General features: G+C 55.3%; 1 pseudogene; it reads right to left on the bottom strand.

Moving 5' to 3' along the window:
- Positions 1 to 3285: 3285 nt before the first annotated feature.
- Positions 3286 to 19950, bottom strand: LOC119519309 (annotated as a pseudogene).
- Positions 19951 to 26233: the final 6283 nt, after the last annotated feature.

Below are 26233 nucleotides of genomic sequence, written 5' to 3'. Positions count from 1 at the left end.
GGGGCCAGGCGCGGGGCGGTGCCTCGGCGGGGCGGCCGCGCGGCTTCACCTGCCGCTGGGATCCCGCGCAACCAAGGCGCGGGCGGCTGCGAGGGCCACGGACGCCCCAGACGGAGGGAGCGCGCCGCAGTCCCCACTTGGCCTGGCTCCGAGGAGCACGGGCGGCGAGCGCAGAGGACGCAGCCAGGCTAGAGGCGCGGGGCAGGCGCGGGGAGCGGCGGCGGCGGCGGCAGGAAGTGGGCTCCGGGCACTGGTCGGGCGCCTGGACACGGCGCGGCGGGGAAGATGACCGCGGGCTCCTGCGCGCTCTTGCGGCTCTCGCTATCCAGCTAGCTCAGGGTAAGTTGCCGCCCCCGGTCTCTTGGGAGTCGGGGCCACCGAGGGACCGACCCCGTAGCCTGCGGGGCGCGAATATGCGGTGCGAGAGTCTTCTCAGCTTCCCAGGTTGTGTCAGTAACAGCGCCGCGCGGTCCGTGGCACCCATCCCGGCACCCGAGTTCCTCGAAGCCGCCAGCGGTAGGCAGGAGTGGAAAGGCGCCTGGGCGGCGTGGAGCGGTGGAGCGGGGCGAGAGTGTGGACGGGTGGCCGGGGTACGGTCGCGAGCCCAGCCGGGAGCGGGACCCGGCGGGCATCCTTCGCAGCCTGGTGCCCGTGGCAGCTACCCGGAGCCCGTCTCTCAGGCGCTGGCATAGCCTGCCCGCTGGCGTAGCCGGCGCGCCCTCCACTGCCCGGGAGCCGTGCGCCTCCGGAGTTATTAGCGCGCCAGCAGGGCTCAGGGCTGAGGGCTAGGGGATCCTTGCTGGGGCCAGCTGGGGTACAGGGGACCATCAGGTCCGGCCGCTTCTGCGATTGGATTGGGGATCCGCGGTCCCAGCACCGCCCCGCTTTTGTTCCGGGTGTCGGCCAAGACCGTCTCTGCGACTGGGTGGCGGATGTGGACGCTGGTCACCCCTGCCGCCGAGCCCCGCCGCGGCGCGGGCTGCAGCAGGAGTCCTGGCGGGGCCAGCATGGCTGGGAGCGGGACGGGGTGGCGGGTTCCGGGCCCGCTAGGGCGGGGAGGGCGCTCTGGGGTCGCAAGCTGGACTCACGCTTTGTTCCTGGGGAGACGCGCGGGCCCTCTCTCCAGCTTGTGCTCTGCATTTCGCAATGTGTAGTTCCTGGGTGGCGGGGGGAGGTTCTCAGAAGCTGGCGTTTGGTGTGTGGGGAGGTCTAGGCGAGGCCTGGGTGGAGGCAGAGGGGCCGCGGGAGTTGCAGGCACCCCCTTTCGTGACCCATAGGCCTCGCTGCCTCCTCCCGGACCGCGCTGGTGTAACCTTGGCAGTAAACAAGTGCGAGCAGACAAGGCCGGCTCCGAGGCTGCAGGGCGGCCCAGGATGTCCTGGGCGCCTGACCCTGGATGGGAGGAAAGTTGCATGGACAAGTTTAGCCTCCTCCGGGGATGTGAGTGCTATTGGAGCTGCGTTCCGGAGGAACGGATGGGCGACTTGGAGCTTTACCCCAGCAATGAGGGCCCGGTCCTTTCTGCCTCCTTTTTGGTGCATTTGGGTGGAGGTGTGCCTGCATCCCATGCCAGCCCCTGGGTGCCCAGGAGCTCCAGGCTAGGAAGCCTGGGCGCGCGGGTTTGGAGGAGGCGTTGGGTGGGGAGGCGAGTTGTGCTCTGGCAGCAGGCTGAAGCTGCAGGCTGCAGGCTGCGCTCCGAGTTCCCTGTGCTCTTTCCCCTGTGGCGGGCTGGCTTCCTAATTACACAGGCAACTGCCTCTCCCTGCAGCCCTGAAGCCCCAGAGCTTGCCTGCGGCGCTTGTTCCCTGCAGCCAGGGAGGGGCCCTTTCACCCATCCCCATCCTCCTCTGTCCTCTAGGTGCCATGCAGACGTGAGTCCTCGTTGGGCAGGAAAGCTGAGCAAGTGTCCTAGGACAGGACGATGCCCACCCTTTCTGTCCTGGATGGGCTGGAGGTGGGGGCAAAGGAAGAGGGGAGAGGAAGGAGCTGGGCCCCTCACCCACCCCCTCGGTGTACCCCGGCCTCCTCACAACCGCTTTCAAAACTAGTTGCTTTGCCCAGTTCTCGGTTGATCCTCAGGACTCCTCTTTATTGGTTTCTCGCCCCCTCCTCACTTCTGGGGTGAGCCTGCCCAGTGGAGACTTCAGGAGGTGGCTGGTTCTCCTCCCCTAAAGCACAGAGCATGGGGCCCACAGGGAAAATGGCTCTGCAAAGGGCAGGCGTGGACTCTGCCTGTCCCCAGCTCCTGGCCCCACCTGGAGTCCCCCCCTCTCTTCAGGGGCTTCCTTGGCTGACACTGGGCTCTTGCTCTGCCCTGTGAACCACACAGGGCCCCCAAACTTGCTGTCAGCTTGCCCTGCACTCCCTGTGGCACGTCTTCCCAGTTGCTTGGGAGAGAGGCTTCCAGTCCCCACCAGTGCTCCAGTAAATCCCCAGAGGCCAGAGAGGCAGGGACAGGCCAGCCCAGCCAGGAGGAGACAGGTCATCGGCATTTTTGTGGCAGTGGAGACCTTGCCCACAGCAGATCCTCCATAAAAGACCATATTAGATTTCTTTGGTTTGCCCTTTTTTTTTTTTTTTTTTGCAAAAAAAAAAAAAGTATTTTCCCGTGAAATAAAACGTACAACCAAAAGAGCTCAGGGTGTGGGGCAGTAGGGAGGATTGGGGGGGGGACACCATTTTGGGGTAGGACTCCTGTGCTTCTCATCCCTCCACCCCATGCCTTTGCAAAGGGAGACATTTCAGAAGGAAAGGGAAATACATGCTGTGCTGGGTGCTTTTTCTGGAGCACGTTATCCCTTGGGTACACCAAGTAACATCAGAACCAGCAGATTGGCAGAGCCCTTGGAAATCATAGCCCACCCCCAACCCCTAAATCATAGCCCACCCCCAACCCCTAATATTCACATGGGCACACGGACTCAAAAAGAATATGCCTGAGGGCACATACCAAATCAAAGACGTGAAGTTAGGACTAGGAACATCTAGGACTAGGAACATCTGGGCCACCTCAGCACTGGACTTGGTGTTGGGTGAATGAGCCCATGTAGTGAGAAGGTTTTCTGCTGGCAGCCCCTGCTCAGTGGTCCCTGCCCTCAGTCTAAGAGGAGGCTCTGTAAGGACCAAGAAACCCGTGGCGATTATGAACTTCAGGAATATTTTTTAGCACCAGATTGGGGCGCTCTCCTGCCAACCCAGTTTCTTGGGGCCTCTCAGGCAGGGGCGATGCTCTTGAAGGCCCCTGTGGCCATGTGGGAGGTGGGGAAAGAAGCCAGCAGGGCTGGGGAAAGCCTCGTCCTAGGCCTTTCCACTCATCGCCTCCTCCCCGACTTCAGTGGGGCCCAGAGAGGACACGGTGGGGAAGGCCAGGGTGTCACCTTGTTTCTTGTTTCTGGGCAGGGCGCCACCTCCTCCCCAGCAGGAGAGAAGGTTCAGAATCGCTTTTCCTCAGGCCGGGAGGTAATGAGCAGTTCTTGTTCCCAAAATCCCACCAGGCTGCCGTGTGGAAGGCGACGTTGGTCATGACGACGGTGCACTCCAGGATGGCCAAGATGGTGTTCACTCCAGCTTCACAGTACATGTTGTGCCGAAAGTAGACAGCCAGCGCCGTGAGGAAGGAGACGAAGTTGACGATGAAGAGCCTCTGTTTCCAGCTGTAGGACTTGCGATCTGTGAGCTTCTGGGTCAGTCGCCAGAGAATGCAGGTGAGGAGCACGTGACTGAGGGATGTGAGGTCCTCGGAGGGGGAGATGTAGGTGAGCACTAGCAGCACAAGGTTCTCCACGACCTTGAGGCCGAAGTTGAGGCGGGAAAGTGGGCGGCAGCCAGGGCACGGGCATGGGCAGCCGAGGGAGTGGCTGCAGTAGACAGAGGCCACCAAGAAGCGGGGTGCCGAGTGCAGGCCGATGCAGAAGCACCACTCGTAGCACTGGGCACCTCCCCGCCGATGGCTGAGCTCACTGACGGCAGGTGATTGGGCACCTTTCAGTTTCGTTCCATCACCGCTTTCTTGGCCAGTGCAGTGTTTTCTTACAGGCTTCTGTGGGTCTTGATGCTCAGGACGGGGCGCGGCTAGCAAGCTTTTGTGAACATGCCCCAAATTGCTTGTCTTTAGAATGGAAGAAGGACAGCTGGAAAGGGTGCTATGAGAATTAGGCAGAGTAGGAGTGTGTGTTCCTAGGATGCTCTGAATCTACCAAGAAGTCCTCTCCCAGGCAGAGGTTCTGTGCCATCCTGGAGCCTTCCTTCTGTAAACAGCACACTGGTTTCAGAGGCTGGAGGGCTTGCTTCCTTCTGGGGTCAGTGTGTCCTGGCCGGCTGCCAATCCTTGGTTCCTTTGCTTTTCTGTCACGTGGAGCTGTCTTCACCTTTGCCTTCCAGGTTCCTTTTCTGGAATGTTTTTGCTTTAACCTCCCTGATCTCTGTTCGTAGGCCCATATGGGGGATCTTTGGAGCCCATATCCCTACAGTTACACATGTGGAGAGTGGGGCCCATCTTGGAGCCCATTCACCTGTGGTGTGGACAGGTGGAGGCTGAGAACTGGATCGGAGCCCATATAACTGTCAGGTAGACACGGCAACTGGGGACAGGAATGGAGCCCTTATCCCCAGATGTAAACAGCTGTATACTGGGACCCAGCACGGAGCCTGTATCCCTAAATTGTAGACGGGTGGAGGCATGGGGTCCAACTTGGATTCGATATACCTGTGGGGTAGATAGGTAGATGCCATGGTCTGGCTTGGAGCCCACATAACAGTGGAGTAGACAGGTGGAGGCTGGGGCCCTGCTCAGAGCCCATACACCTGTCGAGTAGAGAGGTGGCTGTTCAGCAGAGCTTGCTTCCAATCTACCTGTGGAGTACACAGGTAGAGGCTGGGAACCAGCTGCAGTCCATATCCCCACAATGCAGACAGGTAGGAGGCCTTTGGCCCAGCTTGGAGCCCATATTCCTGTGAGGTAGACAGGTAGAGGCTGGGGTGTAGACATATGGAGACTGGTGTCTGGCTCAGAATGCATATCCCAGCAGTGTAGATGGATGGATATATGTGGCCAGGATGGATCCCTTGTAGCTTTGATGTGGACAGTTGGAGGCTGGGACCCAGATCTGTGTCCATATACTCACAGTGCAGAGGAGTATAGGCTGGAGCCCAGCTTGGGGCCCTTAAAACTGTGGTGTTGACAGGTGTAGGCTGGAGCCCGGCTCAGAGCCCATATACCTGTGGCATAAACAGGTGGACAGTGGGTCCCAGCTTGGAATCCATATTACCACAATGTAGTCGGTGGGTGGCTAGGGCTGGACTCAGAGCCCATATACCTGTGGGGTAGACAGGTGATAAGTAGGATCCAACTTAGAGCCCATATCCACACAGTGAGGATGGCCAGTGGCGTGGGACCCAGCTTGGTTCCAGTATTCCTGTTGTGTAGACAGGTGAGGGCTATGATCCAGCTTGCAGCCCATATTCCCGGAAATTTATACAGGAGGAGGCTGAGGCCCATCTCAGAGACCATATACCTGTGGAGTACACAGATATAGCCTGAGGCCTGGCTCAGGCCCATAACTCCACAGTGTAGATGGTTGGAGGCTGGGGCACTGCTTGGAGCCCATATGCCTCCAGTGGAGGCAAGTGGAGGCTGGGCCCAGCACAGAACCTCTATCCCCGCGGTTTAGACATGTGAAGGTTGGGGCCGAGCATGTATCCTACATACCTGTGGGATAGATGGGTGGAGGGTGGCTCAAGGTTGGAGCCCATATCCCCACAACGTAGACATGTAGATTCTGGGATCCGGCTGAGAGCCCATGTCCCAACAGTGTAGATGGGTAGAGGCGTGGGGGGCAGCTTGGATCCGGTATACCTACTGTGTAGACAGGTGAAGCCTGGGCTCCAGCTTGGAGCCTATATTCCCACAATGTAGCCGGGTAGAGGCTGGGGCCCAGCTTGGGGCTATATACCTGTGGTGTTGACAGGTGGAGGCTGAGGCCTGCATTGGAACCCATATACCTGTGGGGTAGACAGGTGGAGGCTGATGCCAAGCTTGGACCCCAAATTTCTGCAATGTAGACCAGGGTTGGCTGAGTCCCAGCTTGTGGTCCAGACACAACTTGGTAGACAGGTGGAGGCTAAGGTCCAACTCAGAGCCTATATCCCCATAGTGTAGACAGAGGGAGGACTGGGCCTGTCTCGGAGCACAAATTCAAACAAGGTAGACGGCTGTTGGCTCTGCCCAGCTTGAAGCCCATATAACTCTGGGGTAGAAGGTTGGAGCACAGGGTCCGGCTCTCAGACCATATTCCCACAGTGTACACAGGTGGTGGTGTGGGGCAAAGCAAGGACCCCATATACCTGTGGTATACACGTGGAGGCAGAGGCCCAGCATGGAGCCCATATACCTGTGGGGTAGACAGGTGGTGACTGGGCATCACTTGGAGCTCATTTTTCACAATATGGAAAGGTGGAGATTGGTGCCCACATTGGAACCCATATAGCTGTAGATAAGACAGGTGGAGGCTTGGGTGGCTCAGAGCCCATATCCCCACAGTGTTTGTGGGTTTAGGCTGTGACTCGGCTCAGAGCCCATATTCTGATTGTGTATATGTGTGTACGCTGGGGCGCGTCTTGGACCTCTTACACCTGTGGGGTAGGTAGAGGAGGCTGAGACCCAACTTGGAGCCTATATGCCCATGGTGTAGATGACTGTAGGCTGCAGCCAAGCTTGGAACCCATATACTGTAGGGTTTGAGAGGTGGAGGCTGGGGCCCAGCTTGTAGCTCATACAACTAGCATCTAGACAGGTGGACGATGGTGTCCATCTTGGAGCCCATATACCTGTGGTAGACAGGTAGAGGCTAGGGTCTGGCTCGGAGCCTATATCCCTACAGTGTAGATGAGTGGAGACTTTGGCCCACCTCAAAACCCATAACCCCACAGTGTTGACAGGTTGAGAGGGGGTCCTGGCTAGGATCCCATATTCCCACAATGTGTATGGGTGGAAGCTGTGGCCCAGATCAGAGTCCATATATCTGTGGGGTAGACAGTTGGTGCCTGGGGCCCAGCTTGGAACCCAGATACCTGCCGTGTAAATGGGCAGAAGCTGGGTCCTAGCTCAGAGACCTGATACCTGGGGGGTAGATGGGTGGAGGCTGGGGCCTGGTTCAGAGCCCAAATGCCCACAAAGAAGTGGGGAAGGGGCTGGGGCCAAGCTTGTTGTCCATATACCTGTGGGGTAAACTGGTGGAGGCGAGGGCCCGGCTCAGAGCCCATATCCCCACAGTGTGGACTGGTTGTGGCATGGGGCCCAGTTTGGAGCCCATAGGAACGTGCTGTAGAAAGGTGGAGACTGGGGCCTGTCCCGGAGCCCATATTCCCTCGATGTCAGCGAGTGGAGGCTGGGGTCTGACTCAGAGCTCATATACCCACAAGGTCAATGGGTAGAGACCAGGGCCAAGGTTGGAACTCATAGAACTGTGGAGTTGACAGGGGGAGGCTGGGGTCCGGCTCAGAGCCCGTAGCCCTACAGTGTAGATGGGTATAGGCTATGCCCCAGGTAAGAGCCCATATTCCGCAACGTACACAGGTGGAAGCAGGGGCGTGGTCCAGAGCCCGTATCCCCACGTTGTAAATGGGTGGAGGCTGTGGCCTGGATCAGAGCCCATATACGTGAGGTATAGACTGGTGGAAGCTGGGGCCCAGTTTGAAAGCCATATACCTGTGGGCCCCAGATCAGTGCCCATTAGACCACAGTGTAGATGGGTGGATTCTGATGCCTGGCTTTGAGCCCATGTGCCCACAGTGTTGACAGGTAGAGGCATGGGGCCCAGCTTGTAGCCCATGTCTTACAGTGTAGAAAGTTGGAGTCCTGGGGCCCAGCTTGGAGTCCATATACCTGTGGTGTAGACAGAGGTTGGAGCCCAGTTTCAGCCTTTATCGGTATGGGGTATAGATGTGGAGGCTGGGGACTGGCTCAGAGCCCAAATTCCCACAGTGTCTATGATTGGAGGCTGGGTCCCAAGTTGGATCCAGTATAGGTGTGGGGTAACAGGTGAGACAACAGCCCTTCTCAGAGCTCATGTCCAGACACTTAGATGAGTGGAGGCTAGGGCCCAGCTTGCAGACCATATACATGTGGGGTAGATGAGTGGAGATTTGGACCCAACCCAGAACCCATATCCTCATAGTGTAGAGAGGTCAAGACTGGGGCCTGTCTCAGAGCTCATATCTCCACAGTGTAGACAGTTGGAGGCTGGGGCACGGCTTGGATCCCGTATAACTTGGGTGTGGACAGGAGGAGCCTGGAGTTCCACTTAGTGCACATTTACCTCTGGGGTAGATGAGTTAGGGTTTAGGCAGAGCTCAGAGCCCGTCTGCCCGCAGTGTATACAGGTGGAGGTGTGGGACCCAGCTTGGGGCCTATGAACCTGTGGGGTCCACAGGTAGAGGCTGGGGCCTGGCTCCGAGCCAAAAATATGTGGTATAGACAGGTGGAAGCCTGAGGACAAACTTGGAGCCCATATACCTGTGGGGTAAATGGGTGGCGGCTGGGGTTGGGCTCAGAGCCAAGATACCTGTGGGGTAGATGGGTGGAAGATGGGGCATTGCTCAGAGCCCAAATGCCCACAAAGAAGAGGGGAGAAGGTGGGGATCAAGCTTGGTGTCCATGTACCTGCGGGGTAGAGAGGTGGAGGTGAGGGCCCGCCTCAGACCCCATATCCCCACAGTGTAAGTGGTTGGAGGCTAGGACCCAGCTCAGAGCACATACCCCCACAGTGCAGGCGTGGGGCCCAGCTTGGAGCCGATATAACTGTGGTGGAGACGTGTGAAGGCTGGGGCCAGATTGAAGGCCATATAACTATGGAGTAGACAGGTGGAGGATGGGGTAAGAATGGAGCCCATATTTCTGTGGGGTAGACAGGTGCAGTAGGGCCCAGCTCAGAGCACATATCCCCACAGTGTTTATGGGTGGAGGCTGGGCCTGGCTCCGAAGCTATATTCTCTCAATGTAGATGAGTAACAGGCTTGGGGCCCAGCTTGGAGTCTATATAACTGTGGTATAGACAGGTGGAGGCTTGGGTCCAACTCGGATCCCATATACTTGCGGGTAGACAGGTGGGGGCTGGGCTCCAGCTCAGAGCCCATAAACTTCTGATGTAGACAGGACCCAGCTTGGAGCCCTATACTTGTATAGACAGATGGAGGTTGGGGCCAGATTTGGGGCACAAATAAATGTGGTATAGACAGGTAGGGGCATTGGGCCCAGCTAGGACCCCATATACCTGCGGGCTAGATGTTTGGCAGTTTGGGACCATCTCAGAACCTATATCATGGCAGTGTAGACAGGTGGAGGCTAGTACCTGGCATGGAGCCCATATACCAGTGGTGTAGACAAGAGGAGTCTGGGGTTCTGCTTAGAGCCCATATACATTTGGTGTAGACTGGTGGAGGCAGGGGTCCAACTTGGAGCATATATACCTGTGGGGAGAAATGTGGAGGCTTGGGTTGAGAGGTAGATGCTGGGTGCTGCTCAAACGCATGTCCCCACAGTGTAGACTGGTAGAAGACGGGGCCCTGCTTGGAGCCCATATCCCCAGAATGTAGATGGGTCTAGGCATGGGTCCTGCGTCAGGGCCCCGAAAACTGTGGTGTAGACAGGCGCGGGCTGTGCCCAACTCGGCGTCCATAATCCCACAGTGTACAAGGTGGAGGCTGGGGCCCGGCTCGGAGCTCATATCCCTACAGTTACACATGTGGAGACTGGGGCCCATCTTGGAGCTCATTCACCTGTGGTGTGGGCAGCTGGAGGCTGAGAACTGGCTCGGGGCCCATGTAACTGTCGGGTAGACACAGCAACTGGGGACAGGAATGGAGCTCTTATCCCCAAATGTAGACAGCTGGATACTGGGACCCAGCACGGAGCCTGTATCCCTAAATTGTAGATGGGTGGAGGCATGGGGTCCAACATGGATTCGATATAGCTGTGGGGTAGATAGGTAGATGCTGTTGTCTGGCTTGGAGCCCAGGTAACAGTGGGGTAGACAGGTGGAGGCTGCGGCCTGGTTTGGACACCAAATAATTCTGCAGTAGACATGTGAATGCCTGGGGCCCAACCTGAATCTCATATACCTATGGGTTAGATTGGTGGAGGTTTGGCTCCAACTCAGAGCACATATCCGCCCAGTGTAGACAGATGTAGGCTTGGGCCCATTTTGGAGCACATTTACCCAGGTGTAAGCAGATGGACACTGTGGCTGAGCTTTGAACCCATGGTCCTGTGGTCTAGATAGGTGAAGGCTGTGGCCTGGCTCAGTGCCCATATCCACACAGTGCAGACAAGGGGAAGTGTGGGGCCGTGCTTGCAGCCCATATACCTGGTGTGTAGACAGGTGAAGGCTGGGGCCCAACTAGGAGCCGAAATCCCCACAGTGTAGACAGGTAGAAAATGGGGCCCAGCTGGGAGCCTATATACCTATGGGTATATGGGTGGATGTTGGGGCCTGGCTGCAAGCCCAAATCCCCACAGTGTAGACGGGGGGAGGACAGATCCCAGCTTGAAGCCCATATTACTACAATATAGACTGATGGAGGCTGGGGCCTGGCAGGATGACCATGTTCTGGCAATGTAGATGGGTGAAGGTTGGGACCCAGCTTGGAGCCCAAATCCCCACAGTATAGTCAGGTAGAAAATGGGGCACAGCTTGGAACCCATATACCTGTGGGTAGATGGTTGGATGTTGGGGCCTGAATCCCAGTCCAAATCCCCACAGTGTAGATGGGGGGAGGACAGAGTTCATATTACTGCAATACAGACTGTTGGAGGCTGGGGCCTGGCAGGATGCCCATATTCCTGCAATGTAGATGGGTGAAGGTTGGGACCCAGCTTGGAGCCCATATACTGGTGGTAGAGACAGGTGGAGGCTGGGATCCAGCTTGGATCCCCTACCCCGAAAGTCATTATGGGTGGAAGCTGGAGCTCTGCTTGGAGCCCATATCCCCACAGTGTAGAGCGTGTCGGCTGGGAAAAGCTTGGTATAGAGCAGTGGAGGCTGGGGCCTGGCTCGGGGCCCAAATAACTGTGGTGTAGACTGGTGGAGGCTGAGACCCAGCAGGAGCCCATAAACCTGTGGAGTAGGTGGCTGGGGACTGGGCAAGGCTCAGAACCCGTATTGCCACAGTGTAGATGGGTGCAGGCTGGGGCTTGGCTAAGAGCCCATATCCTCACAGTGTAGCTTGGTGGAGACATGGAACCCATATACGTGTGGTGTAGACATTTAGAGGCTGGGGCCCAGCTTGGAGCTATATACCTGTGGTGTTGACAGGTGGAGGCTGAGGCCTGCATTGGAACCCATATACCTGTGGGGTAGACAAGTGAAGGCTGATGCCAAACTTGGACCCAAAATTTCAGCAATGTAGACTAGGGTTGGCTGAGTCCTAGCTTGTGTTCCAGATACAACTGGGTAGACAGGTGGAGGCTAGGGTCCAACTCAGAGCCTATATCCCCATAGTGTAGACAGTGGGAGGACTGGGCCTGGCTCGGAGCACAAATTCAAACATGGTAGACGGGTGTTGGCTCTGCCCAGCTTGAAGCCCCTATAACTCTGGGGTAGAAGGGTGGAGCACAGGGTCCGGCTCTCAGACCATGTTCCCACAGTGTACACGGGTGGTGGTGTGGGGTAAAGCAAGGACACCATATACCTGTGGTATACACATGGAGGCTGAGGCCCAACTTGGAGCCCATATACCTGTGGGGTAGACAGGTGGTGACTGGACCTGACTCAGAGCTCATATTTCCCCATATAGAAAGGTGGAGACTGGGGCCCACATTGGAACACATATACCTTTGGGTTAGACAGGTGGAGGTTAGGGCTTGCTCAGAGCCCATATCCCCACAGTGTTTGTGGGTTTAGGCTGTGACTCGGCTCAGAGGCCATATTTCGACTGTGTAGATGTGTGTACGCTGGGGCACGTCTTGGTGCCCTTATACCTGTGGGCTTGATAGGTGGAGTGTGGGTCCTGGCTCAGAACCCATACATCTGTAGTGTAGATTGGTTGAGGCTAGGGCCTGGCTAGGATCCCATGTAACTCTGGGTTAGACAGATGGATGCTGGGGCCTGCAATGTGGATGGGTGGAGGCTGGGGCCTGGCTCGACTTCCAAACAACTGGTTTTGACAGCCATGGGCACAGGGCCCGTGTAACTATGGGCAGAGGGATGGAGGCTGGGGCCTGCCAAGGAGCCCATATCCCCTCAGAATAGATGGGTGGAGGCTTGGAACCCGGCTTGGAACACATATGCCTGCAGTGTAGACAGGTGGAGCCTTGGCTGTAGCTCAGAAGCAGAACAACTGTTGTTTGGACAGTTGTAGGCATGGGGCCCAGCTTAGAGCCCATAGAACTGTGGTGTAGAACAGTGGAAGCTGGGGCCCAGCATCAGCCCAAATAGCTCTGGGGTTGACAGGTGGAGGCTGGAGCCTGGTTCAATGCCCAAATAACTGTGTTTTAGACAGGATGAGGTGTCGGGCCCAGCATGGAGACCATATTTCCATAGTGAAGATGGGTGCAGGCTGGGTACAGCTTGTAGCTGCTATCTCCACGGCATAGACGGGTATGGCTGGTGCCTGTCTCAGAGCCCATATCCACACAGTGTAGACAGGTGGAGGTTTCAGGTAAAGCTTGGAATGCAAATAGCTGTGGTGTAGACGGGTGCATGCTGAGGCCCAGCTTGGAGCCCATATACCTGTGGGGTAGATGGCTGTAGGCCGGGGCACAGCTCAGAGCCCATATTCCCACAATGTAGATGGTTGCAGGCTGGATCCTTGCTCGAGTCCGTATCCCCACCGTGAAGATGTGTGGAGGATCTGGCCCAGCTTGGAGTGCATACTCCCACAGAGTAGACATGTGGAGACATGGGGCGCCGCTTGGAACTCATATACCTGGGGTGTAGAGAGATGGAGGCTATGTCCTGCCTTGGAGCCCATATAGTCACAGTGTAGACAGCTAGAGACTGGGGCTCAACTTGGAGCCCATATCATATGACTGTTGGCTAGAAAGTTGAGGCTGGGGTCCAGTTCTTGCTCATATTTCTGCACTGAAGGTGGTTTGAGGCTGGTGCCCACCTTGTAACTCATATACCTGTGAGGCTAACAGGTGAAGGCTAGAGAGCAGCTCAGAACTCATATCCCCAGAGTGTAGATGGGGGAAGGTGTGGGGCCTGGCTTGGAGCCATTTATCTGTGGTGTAGACAGGTAGAAGCTAGGACTAAGCTTGGGGCCCAGATGACTATGGTGTAGACAGGTGGAGGCTGGGGACCAACTCCGAGCCAGTATCCCAAGCATGTAGATAGTGGAGGCGTGGGGCCTTCCTGGAGCCATACACCTGTGGTGTAGACAGGTGGAGGCTGGGCCCTGCACCGAGCCCATATCCATCTAGTTTAGCCTTGTTTTGGCATGGGGCTGAGCTTGGAGCCCATATAAATGTGGTGTAGATGAGAGGAGGCTGGGGCCTCGATCGGAGCCCATAACCCCACAGTGTAGACAGGTAGAGGCTTCGGCCCATGTTCGAGCCCAGCTAACTGTGGTAGACAGGAGGAGGCTGTGCCCAGTAACAAGCCCATATCTCCACAGTGTAGACGGGTGTAGGTTGAGCCCACCTTGGAGCCCATATACCTGTGGTGTAGACACGTGGAAGTTAGGGCCTGGCTCAGAGCTCAGATGTCTGTGGTGTAGACAGGTATATGCTGGGTACCAGCTGGGAGTCCACATTCCCACAGTGTAGCCTGGTTGTGGCATGGACTCTGAGCTGGGTCCCAGCCTGCAACTGCCTATACTGTGGGAATATGGGCTCTGAGCTGCGCCCAAGGCTTCAACCTGTTTAAAACATGGATATCTGGGCACCGAACCAGGCAGCCTCCAAGCTCGGCCTCAGTCTACACCCGTCCTCATCGTGGGGATGTGGGCTCCATTTCTGGCCCCAGCCTCTACTTGTCTACCCCATAGGTATATGGTCTTCAAGATGGACCTCATGCTCCATGCGTCTACAGTGTATGGATATGGGCTCTGAGCCAGTTCAAAGCTTCCACCCATCTCCACTGTGGGAATATGGGCCCGAAGCTTGGCCCTACCCTCCACCTATCTACCCCAGGGTGTATGGGCTCTAAGCGGAATCCCAGGCTCCTCTTGTCTACACTACTGGTATATGGGCTCCATGCCAGGTACCAGCCTCCACCCATCTACACCGTGGTAATATGGGCTCTGAGATTATCCCAAGCATCCACACATCTACTCCACAGGTATATGGGCTCCTAGTTGGGCCCCAAACCTCCACCTGTCTATACAACATTTATTTGTGCCCCAAGGCAGTCTCCTGCCTTGACCTGTCTACACCCATATGGAAAAGTTCCAAACCAGGTCCAACCTCCATCTCTCTACCCCTTAGGTATATGTGCTGCAAGCTGGACCCCAGCCTAAAACAATCTACAGTGTGGGCATAGGGAATCCAAACTGGGTCTGTTCTCCACCTGTCTACACCAGACTTATATGGGATCCAAGCTGGGCCCCACGACTTCAACCCGTCTACATTGTGGGGAGATGGGCTCCAAGCCATGCCCCAGCTGCCACCTTCCTACATGATGGGAATATGGGCTCCAAGCTGGGCCCCAGCCTCCACTTTTCTACACCATAGGTAACTGATCTAAAAGCTGGACCTGATCTATATCCATCTACATATATCTATATCCATCTACATATATCCCACAGATATATGCTCTCCAAGCTGGGCTCACTGTCTCCTGCTTTCTACACAACAGTTATTTGGGCTCCGAGCTGGGCCCCAGCCTTGATCTAATTGAGGGGATATCAGCTGTGAGCCTGGCCCCTGCCTCCACCTGTCTACCCCACAGTTATATGGGCTCAAAGCTGGGCCCCAGCATCCACCCGTCTACATTGAGGGGATATCGGCTCCAAGCCATGGCCCAGCCTGAATTCATCTTCACTGTGGGGATATAGGCTCCCAGCCAGGCCTGAGCCTCCACCTGTCTATACTTTGGGGCTATGGGCTCTGAGCTGTGTCTAATCCTCCACCCATGTAGCCCAGAGGTCTATGGGCACTAAGTAGAACCCCAGGCTCCTTCTCTCTACACCACAGGTACATGGCCTCTGAGCTGGGCCCCATCCCCACCCATCTTCACTGTGGGGATATGTGCCGTGTGCGAAGCCCCAGCCTCCACCCTTCTACATTACAGGAATACGGGCTCTGATCCGGGCCCAATATTCACCCATCTACCTGGCAGGTATATGGGCTACAAACTGGGCCCTACATATCTACCCATATCACACACTGTGGTGATATGGGCTTGCAAGCCAGGTGTTAGTCTCCACCTGTCTACCCCACAGGTATATTGGATCCAAGTTGCACCCCAGCCTCTACTTGTATACATTGTAGGAATTTGGGCTCCGAGCCAGGTCACGGCCTCCACCTGCCTATCCCAAAGCTATATGGGCTGATGCTGGGCCCCAGCTTCCACCTGTCTACACCACAGGTATATGGGATCCAAGCTGGGCCCCAGTCTACACCCATCTTTAGTGAGGGGATATGGGCTCCAATGTGGGCCCCAGTCTCCACCTGTATATCCCATAAGTTTATGGGTTCCAAGCTAGACCCCAGGCTCCATGTGTCTACACTGTGAGGATATGGGCTCCGAGCCGGTACCCAGGCCCCAACTCTCTAACCAAAAAATACATAGGCTCAGAGGCTGGACCCGTCTTCCACCCACCTACATTGTGGGAACATGGGCTCCAAGCTTAGCCCCACCCTCCCCATGTCTACACCACTCTTATGTGAACTCTAAGCTCCTGCTAGCCTCCATCCGTCTACCTATTAGGATATGGCCTCAGAGCCAGGTGCCAGCCTCTGACTTTCTACACCAAGGATATATGGGCTGCAATTGGTCCCCATCCTATACTCGTATATACTGTGGGAATATAGGCTCTGAGTCAGTCCACAGCCTCCACATGTCTACATTGCAGGAATATGGGCTCTGAGTCAGGACCCACGCCTCCACCTGTCTGCCCCTCATGGATATGCGTTCCAAGCTGGGCCCCATGCCTCTAACTGTCTACACTGTGTGGATATGAGATCCAACCCAGTCCAAGCCCATACCCGTCTACACTGTGGGAACATGGGCTCTGAGCTGAGCCTCAGCCTCCAGCCATCTACAGCACAGATATATGGCTCAAAACTGGGTGGTATGCATCCACGTGTCTACACCACAGTAATTTGAGCTCTCAGCCAGGCTCCAGACATGACCTGTCTACACCACAGTTGTATTGGCTATAAGCCAGTCCCTAACCTCACCTGTCAACCTAGAGATATACGGATTCCAAGGTAGGCCCAAGCCCACAGTGTCTACATTGATGAGCTATGGGCTCCAAGCTGGGCCCCAGCCTATAGTAATCTATGCTGTGGTGATGTGGGCTCTGAGCTGGGCCACAGCCTCCACCAATCTACCCCACAGTTATATGGACTCCAAGCCTGGCCCCAGCATCCACCTGTCTTCATTGAGGAAACTGGGCCCCGAGCTGTCTACACCAGAGGTGTGCAGACACCAAGCTGGGCTTCAATCTCCATCTGTGAATCCTACAGGTATATGGGCTTGAAGCTGGTCCCTACCTCCACTTGTCTATACCACAGGTATATGTGCCCTTAGTGGAACCCAAGGCTCTTCCTGTCTACTCCATACGTCCATGGGCTCCGAGCCCGGCTCTAGGCTCCACCTGTCTACACTGTGGGTATATGTGCTCTAAGCTGGCTCCATCCTCCACATGTCTACCCTACAGGTTCATGGGCTCCAAACTGGGCCCCAGCCACAAACAATCTACAAAGTGGTTCTGGGGGCTCTGCACTGGGCCTACCTTCCACCTGTCTTCACCACAGGTGTATGGGCTCCAAACTGGGCTCATCCAACACCTCTGTACCTTGTTTGAATTTGGGCTCCGAGCCGGACCCAGTCCTCCAGCTGTCTACACTATGGGGATATAGGCTACAAGTTGGAACCTAGCCTCCACCTGTTCACCCAGTTGTATCTGGGCACCAAGCTAGGACTCAGCCAGCCACGGTCTACATTCCAGGAATATGGGCTCCAAGCTTGACCCCAGGCCTCCACCTGTCTACACCACAGGTATAAAGGCTCCTAGCCAGGCCCTGTGGGGATTGAAGCACCAAGCTGGGCCCAAGCCTCCACCAGTCTAAACTGGGGATATGAGCTCTGAGCTGGGCCGAAGCCTCTACCATCTACACTACTCATTTCTGGGTTCCAAGCTGGGCCCTAGTCACCACCTATCTGCAATATGTGTAGATGGACTGTGACCAAGCCCCAGCCTCCATCCACATACACTGTGGGTTTATGGGCCCTGAGCAAGGCCACAGGCTCCACTTGTCTACCCCACAGGTATATGGACCCCAAGCCAGGCCCACACGCCCCCACCCATCCACACTTGTGGATATGGGCTCCGAGCCACACCCAACTTCTACCTCTCTACCCCACAGATGTATGGATTATAAGCTGGACCCCAACCTTCACCTGTCAGCACCACAGGTACATGCACTCCGAGCCGGGGCCCCACCTCCACCCATGTATGTTGTGGGGGTCTGGACTCTGATGTGGGCTGCAGCCTCTACCTGTTCTACCCCATGGGTATAAGGACCCCAAGACGGGCTCCCTGCAGGACAGGGCAGTTTCCCACATGGCCAGTGCAGCCCAGGGAGCTGTGCTCTCAGATTCCTTTCCAGCCTGCAGCATGGGCTGGGGCCTCTCCCCCGCTGAATGACTCTGTCACCTTATGTGTCCTCTTTCGGGGTGACTCTGATGTGTCTCCACATTTCTAGCAGAGCCCCAAACTCCAGCAAAAGTCAAACAGCAGAGGACATGTGGGCTGCACATGTGTACTCCTGGCACCCTCTGTGGCATGGTCCCATGGTGATCAGGAAACCCCCATGGGGAGGGTGGTGTGTGCTGGGGAGTCGGCTGCACCCTTTGCAGAAGCCATGTTCCATTCTGTCCCTGGCAACCACGTGTGGGCCTGTCCTCTTCTTGATGGTGAGGAGACCACAGGACAGCAGGCAGGGCCAGGGTTAAACCCCAGCCTCTGTCTCGGGCAGGAACAGCAGCTGGGGTGTGGGGTTCAGGGTGGGGCCTGCTGCCTGTTTGGAGGATGGGCAGGGAGCCTGTGCCAGGCCTTGTGCCCACTACTGCAGTCGCCTTGTTCACACTCTTGTTTTTAACCGTCTAAAGGTGTGTTTGTGGGTGTGACTGAGTGTAGTGTACACTGCTTGATGCCCCCGCACCCAGGCCACAATGGTTAGGAGTTCCCCCCACATGCAGACATGGGTCACACAGTCTTGAAGCCCAGGGGGCCATTGTGAGCATCACCTGGATCAGGGAAGCTTCTGGCCATTGAGTTTTGCTGGAGAGCAGCTGCCTTGTTGCAGGAAACAGGAGGAAAAGGCAGAGATTCAGGTGAGTGTTCAGAGTTGAGTGTGGGAGGTAAAGGGGTTCCCCTGCTCTGTGCAGTCCTGTGGCCATGACTGGGCGGCTACGGAGCCCTTGACATGTGGCACCTCCCAGCTGAGGTGTGTGGAGAGTGTAAAACGTGTGTGGGGTTCCCAAGAGTTAGTGTGAACAAAACAAAACTAGAATGAGATGGATGGGGAGAAACTCTATCCTGAGTGGTCGGACCCAGGCTTTATCGGGGAGGCATCTGCTGATGTGGAATGTCTTGGCCCCACAGGAGCAGAGTCATATAAGGTGGGGGGCAGGGACGTGCTTGAGCACCTGCCTGTGCTGCTGCCGTGCTCAGGAGCGGGGCCCAGAGAACCCAGATCAAGCCAGGGGGACCGTGTGCCCCTCATGGGGAACAGCAGGCAGGAATCTGACGAGCACACGCAGGCATCACTCCGGGGGTGATGAGGACAAAGAGGAGGAAGCCATGGGTGTGGGTCCCAGTGCTGGGGCCAGGGAGGTGACGACAGAGACACGAATGACAGCAGGACTGGCCAGGGGTGGGAACACCCAGTTCCCACAAGTGGAAAAATGTCCCAGTGCCTGAAGAGGAAGGACCTTGGCCAGGTGTGAGGGGGTGAGGAGCCCCTTCCTGGGAGCCCAGCGGCTCATCAGGGGCCGAGGCCAGCAGAGCTTTCTGTGGAACAGCAGTGATGGGGCTGCTGCTCCCTTTCAGACCTTCTGTGGAAACCCTGCAGTGATCCTCTGCTAAGGGTTCAGTCAGATGATCACCCCTAGGGGTCAGAGAGCCAGGGAGGCCTTGCTCCATTAGACAGGACCTGTGGACCCCAGTGAACTGCTGTTAGGGAGAAGCATTGAGACCCGGAGCCACTTTCACACCCCCGAAGTGCTCCTGGCCTAGCCCAGGAGGGGCGAATGGGACTGGCCCAGACATGCATTTCCTGAGCTCAAGGCGCTCCTGGTGTGGGAGCCTCCCCTGCACCCACCTCTCACTGGGGTCTCCCCTCCCCTGAAGTTCTCAGTCCACAGACCCAGTGTCAGAGCCCAAAGCTCCACCAGCAAAGGGAGTGGCTGCAGCACTGGCAGGTGAGGGGTGTGCACGTTCCCCTGGGGACCCCAGACCCACCTGGAGTGAGATGGTTACAGCTTTGGGCCGGGGCAGGACTCTGGGCTGAACCGCACCATGTTCCTGGAAGTCGCCCTCACTGCCCCATCCCAGAGTCCTCCGGGTCCCTGAGGAAACGTGGTGGCAGCTCCCCAGGCTGCCCACAGTTACTTCAGTGAAGGCCGAGTGCTGGTCACCACCCCCGACGCAATGGCCACATCCAGGACAGACTGAGGCAGGTGGGGGCTGCACGGAGGGAGGACGGTCGTGGGGAAGGTCCCCTGGGCAGGGAGTCAGCAGGGCACGACTAGGGGGCCGGTGGGGGGTGGAGGGTGGTGACATCACGGGGGAGGGTAAGGTGACCTCACGGGGAGGGAAGGCGGTGATGTCACAAGAAGGAAGCTGAGTCCTGCCAGCTGATTGGTGGGTGGGTTTGGGGGCGGGGCCTGGATACCAGGCAGTTGCCAAGGCCTGAGGCTGAGCAGAAAGCCTGAGTGAGCCGAGATGGCGCCGCTGCTGCCGCTGCTGCTCCTTCTGGCCGACCTGCTCAGGTCAGGTGAGGGGTCCTCCCTCACACACACATCCGGTACCAGGAACCCCGTCCAAACAATGGGGTCTCCCTGGATTGCATCCCGCATCACTGCCTGTTGTGGGCCAGGGAATCCCTGGACCTGCACTCGACACCCGACATTCCCCCTCCTGCCTGGGGAAACCCGGTTCCTACCATCCACCGCTGAGTCCTCGATGATCCACCGACATCTGTGGACCCACAATCGAGGTCCTTGGGGAGACCAACCACCTGCACAACCCCTGACCCAACCGCCCAGCTTCCAGCTCCCGTGGATCCACCAGCAGTGGTGGGAGAACACACACCGGTCCTCGGAAGACAGCATGTGTGCACCACGGCTATCAATACTGTGCAGTCTCAAGACGCCAACACATCGGGAGCTGCAGACCAACAATCGGCGAGGCTTGGACCACACGCTCCCTGTGGAACCAGTGTACCAACCACATCACTTCAAGCCACCAGCGATCATCCTGAAGACATGGACTGATGATCAGTGTCCTTTGGGTGACTTTCACTGTGCTCAGGTTTTCTCGCAATTTAATATGTTTTATCCACCACCAATCCACCGGCAGCCTCGCACCCGCACACGTCAGCGCTTGGATGCCCTCCCACCTGAAGAACGTCTGGTCCAAGCCTCCATCCCCACCATGTCTGAGGACCCCTTGTCCAAACTGGCCATCGTCAAGACCCCACAGATCAAGTGGCAGCTGCCGACCTGCATTTCACACCCAGTGGGCAATCTCCTGCCTCTGGACCCCTTGACCCAGGTTTCTGCCTTCCAGCCCCTGATAATCCACCATCAGGCACGCACCTCCACTCAATGCCCCTTTTACTCCTTCCTGTGGTCAGAACCCCTGTCCCAACCCTCCATCACTGAGCCCCAACAGATCCACCAGCAGCCGTTGTTCCACACCCAATTCCCCTTGGACCCCCTCCTCCTTCCAGAACCCCTGTCCCAAGAGTCCTTTGAGCCCAGAGAGATCCACTGGCAGCCAGAGACCTGTGATCGATGCCCCATGGAACTCCTCCCACCTCTGGAACCCTCATCACAATCCTCCATCTTCCTGCCACTGCTGTTCCAATGGAAAATGGATACCCAGATTTCTGGGGACACCTGCCTGCGGAAGAACCCAGGACAAGGTGACATAGTTAATATTGATGGTTTAGGGAACAGGTTTGAGGCACTAGCAGTAGCCAGAAGTGTTCACAGTGCAGTTCTGCCTCTGAGTCACCCCGCACAGGGGATGGCATTCCCATGGCCAGAAGACCTTGGCCTGGGGACTGAGTCCAAGCTGCTGTCCTTGTCCTGGACCTTCTGCGGAGCCCTTTTGTTCATCGGCGTTCTCTTGTCTAAAGCATGGGAAAGATGGCGAGGTCGTGAAAATCAGATGGACCTGGAGTTGCGAGAGGTCTGCAAAACCAGAAAGCTTGTAGGAAAGTCATTGTTGGACTGTGAGGAAGCACTTGATCACCTGGAGTTGAATGCTACAGTAACCATCAGCATTATTGCCAATCTGTTGGAGGAAGTCTGTGAGTTAAATGATGTACTCAGAGTGTGTGAGCTGGAACCCTTAAGGATTTAAAGGTCTCCCTCCCTGAGCATGACCGTCCTCAAGCCCTGGGATTCCTTTGGAACTTGTTCCCAATTCTTATCACCAGCTAATGGGCTGAGGGGAACTGGATCTCAAGGATGTTCTTTAAATCCTGTCCTTCCTGGGTCACCAAGTTGAGAAGGGAAGTTTGCAGCAACCATTTGTTTTCTTGCTCACACACTCTGCATCTTTTAGCTCAGAGACCTCCTTCCAAAGATTGCCAGTAACACTCATGGTTCCTTTAGAATTTGTCCTTTTGTTCTCAAGTGCTTCCTCACAGTTAAAAATGACTGACCTACAAGCTTTCTGGTTTGGGAGAACTCTTGCATCTCCATGTCCATCTGCTTTTCATGAACTCACAATCCTTGACACTCTAAAGAAGACAACTGGGTCAGAGTATGGACTCTGCTCTGAAAGTTCTGGGTATTCTTGGGGCCTCAAAACTGAGCGATAGACCATCAGTGCCCCTTGTCCAATGTCAGCACCCTCAACCTTCATGGCCAAATCCAAATCTGGCCCTTCCATTGGAAGCTGCATTCCAGCCTGAGCTAGAGGTTTGGATTTATCCTTTGTGGGCAGAAGAGAAAAGACCCATGGGGGAGGATTAAATTGTGTTATAACCATCTCTATGTTGTGACCACCATGAGAAGGATCATGAAGCCCGTGGACTCTAAACAAGGCCACCAGGATCCAAAACCCAAGTCCACCCGTCTCATCTCTGTGCCCGTGGGCAACTGACTCACCCTCTCTCCTTTTTCACTTATGAAATTGTATAATAATAATAAAATATTAAAATTTCTTCTGGTGTGATGGTGATTGAATGAATGTTTGTAAAGCTTTTGGTACCTGACCAGTCACAGGGAAAGGGTGGTGTAAGTGTTAAGTCTGTTTCCAGAGTCAACTATCTCCTCCAAGGGGAAGCCGTGGCTCCTGGGGGAAGAGCCCTGTTGCAGCTGGTTGTTTTCCTAGCAACTCCATTTTTCAGCCTGCGTTTGAAAGGGCAAAGGAGGAGTTAGGGGCAGGGTGGCCCACACAGCCTGCATGGTGTCTCACGGCCACCGGCTGGATGGATGTGGCCCAGGACACAGGTGTGGCAGTGAGCCAGAACCAAAGGAGCCACTGGAGGCCTTTGAGGCAAAAATGGCCAATGCAGCTGGACCGAGCTCGTGAGAGCTGTGCTGAGGAGAGATCTGTCTGGACCGGCTCATGGCCCTGCCTGCCATGCTGGCTGCCTCAGCCTTGGAGGCAAGGACCTGTTGTAGTCCTCCTCCCGCTGGACACTGCTGTCTGCTGGTCCTCAGTGCCCCTCCTTGCTTCACTCCTCCTTCACTGCTCCAGTTCTTTGCTGACCCCATGGTTTCCCCCTGTGCCCCAATGCTGTCTACACAGGCTTCCATTTCAGCCCTCCCACTCTGGGGTCTCCTTAGCAGTTATTCACCTTTAAAGCTACATATGGTTTTCTGGGAGTACAGGGAAAATTGGAAATAAGTCACGTGATATAATTTTTACATCAAAGAGAAAAGTGTGGCTTTCAATCCACAGAACTGCAGGCTCCGGTTGTGGAAAAGACCTTATGGGTCTGACCCTCCTGCCCCCGATGGTGTCTCAGCACCCACAACCCCAGGCTGCTCGCCACCTCCCTGGAAGATGGCACATTTGGCCACCATCCAAGAGCAGACCCCTGCCTCCCACAACTTCCACCCGGTCATCTTTGTTCTGCCCACTTTATTCTGGGTGACTCGAAGCTATATCTATATGTTTTTATTAGAGAACTTAAAAGATCACAGAGAAATCATACAGGAAATACAAAGTTACTGTCCACCACTCTAGCACTGTTTTCCCTATTATCCACACTTTGCATTACCATGGTATCTGTGTTACCACTGATGAAACAGTAACTTATGTTTATACTATCAACTCTAGGCCATTGTCTACATTAGGGTTTACTGTTTCTCTTGTACAGCCCTATGATATTTAAAACATTTTAATTCAAATAACCTGTCATTCAGTCTTTTTTAAAATTATGCTTCGTAACTTTGGACGCTGAATGTTATGGATGAAAATTTGTGAAGGCTTTGGATAATATTCTCCTCCTACCAAGGGGACAATGAGGGCAAAAGGGGTCCAGGTGGCCACAGCAGCCACCCCAATTCCAACTTGGGAAACTGGGATTATCCCCCTAGTAAAGTCTAATTGTGGAGGGAGGGTGATTCTGGTGGGGAACTCACCTGGAAGCCCCAAAGGCCAGTCTCCCCTCTCTGCATCAGCCAGGAGCAGGCCTGTGGCTCTCTCACTTGCTTGGGTCTCTCAGGGACTCGAGCCCTAGTTGGTCCCTCCAGGAGAGCAGGTTTGCTTCAGGGATTCTCCATCTAGGCAGGAATTCCAGACCATTCCCGGGGCTGGCCCCGTCCTTCCCAGTCTTGCAAGACCCAGGCAATCTTCAGATGAGTTCCCCTTTACAAAGGTCAGCCAAGGTCATCTTTTCTGATCCCCCTGAGGCCCCCAAGTGAAACGGCACTGCTGAAAGGAGGTGAATTGCTTGTGTCACTGCAGGGCTGTGTCCCACCATCCTCCCCCAGCACACATGGATCAGACATTTCAGCCTGGGTCTGTCTGCACACCAGATGCTTCCCCATATGGCCTGCATCAACGGTCCATGGACAGGTGATTCCCAGGAATCCCAGCATGTCAGGACTCCTGCTTGGAAAGACCTCCCCAGCCCCTGTGAACCCCATGGACCACCCCACCCCTCTCCATGCCAGTGAGTTTCCTTTCTCCTTCCCGCACTGCTCACCCCTGGTTGTTCACGTCCTACAGCCTCCCACACTCCTCCCTCAGCAATCTGCCCAGCTGGGGGTGCACCCCTCTCACACCCCAGACCACGGCTCTGCCTCCAGGCCCCACAAAGTCCCATCCCTCATTCCCTGATTCCCAGGCCCAACCGCCTTTTTCCCTGAGCCCACTCACAGCATCTCCCACCTCACCTGGGCCAAGTGTTCATGGAACTCAAAGGATCTGTGGGAACCACCCAACGGAGCCAATTCCCTTTTCCTGAAAGGGGAAGAGAAAAACCAGAGGAGCGATGACCTGGACAAGGGAAACCGCCCCGTGGGACAGTTGCTGTCTGGTGTGCGCAGCTGCAAAGGCTGCTGGACCGGCTGTTCACACCCCACAGTGTGAATTCACAACCGCAGCATGGTGCTGTGCAGAGCTGACTGTACACTGTGGATGATTGTATGGTATGTGAATGCATCTCAATAAAACTGAATTTTGTAAAAAAGGATGACAAAGATTTCAGACTTCAATTAGAGGCATGAATGAAACGGACTTGGTTGAGACTAAGGTAAATGAGAGTAAAGAGTAAAGGATGATATTGATTGTGTTTTAAAATGTCAACCTCTATGTGAGATCAAAGGAAGAGATATTTATTTGGTGCAAAATCTATATTGTCTGTAGCACACTATATTATTTAACTTGTATGGTCAGTTTATTCAAACACCGTAAGTATATGGAACCTTGAATAGGAGATGAGATCTGTTTGGTTTTTACAGGTTAGTGTGAAGCCCTGATACATCCCAGAGTAATTTGGGCAGAGAATAAAATCCCCCTTGAGGGTCAGGGGGGAAACATGGTAATATTAAACTTCCCTGCCTGGGGAATTCCTGATATTCTTGGAAGCATTGAGGACCACTAGTTGGGTAGGCTGAGCCCTTGATTTTGGGCTTGCCTTATGAAGCTTGTTACTGCAGAGGAGAGCCTAAGCCTATTTACAGTTAGGCCTAAGACACCCCCAGAAAACCTTTTTTCTTGCTCAGATGCAGCTTCTCTCTCTAAGCCAACTCTGCAGGTAAACTCACTGCCCCCACCCTGCCAAATGGGACAAGACTCCCAGGTGTGTAAATCTCTCTGGCAACATGGGACATGACTCCCAGGGTTGAGCCTGGCCCTGGCATCATCAGATTAAGAAAGCCTTCTGAACCAGTAGGGGGAAAAGAAATGAAAAGAGGGATTCAGTGGCTGCGAGTTTTCAAATGGAGTTGAGAGGACATTGTGGAGGTTATTCTTATGCATTATATAGATATCCCTTTTTAGATTTATTGTAATAGAATAATTAGAAGGAAATACCTGAAACCATTGAACAGCAACCCAGTATCCTTGCTTCTTGAATATGATTATATAACCATGTAGCTTACATGATTTGACCATTTAAGGGGGCAGTGAGATCACCTGCCAAAGTGGCTTATTTAAAGAGAGGGGGCCACATCTGAGCAAGAAAGAGGCACTGAGGGGGAGACACTTAGGCACAACTATAAGCAGGTTTAGCCTCTCCTTTGCAGCAAGAAGCTTCATAAGGACAAGCCCCAAGATACAGGGCTTGACATACCAAGCCGTCAGTCCTCAATGTTTGTGAGAACGTCAGCAACAATCGAGGTGAGGACATCCAACACCTCCACATCCTCCCCCA

This window comes from Choloepus didactylus, chromosome 23 (assembly GCF_015220235.1).
Source record: "Choloepus didactylus isolate mChoDid1 chromosome 23, mChoDid1.pri, whole genome shotgun sequence".
In the NCBI taxonomy this organism is placed as follows: Eukaryota; Metazoa; Chordata; class Mammalia; order Pilosa; family Megalonychidae; genus Choloepus; species Choloepus didactylus.
The sequence above is the reverse complement of the archived record's forward strand: the minus strand, read 5'-3'. Positions and strand labels throughout refer to the sequence as shown.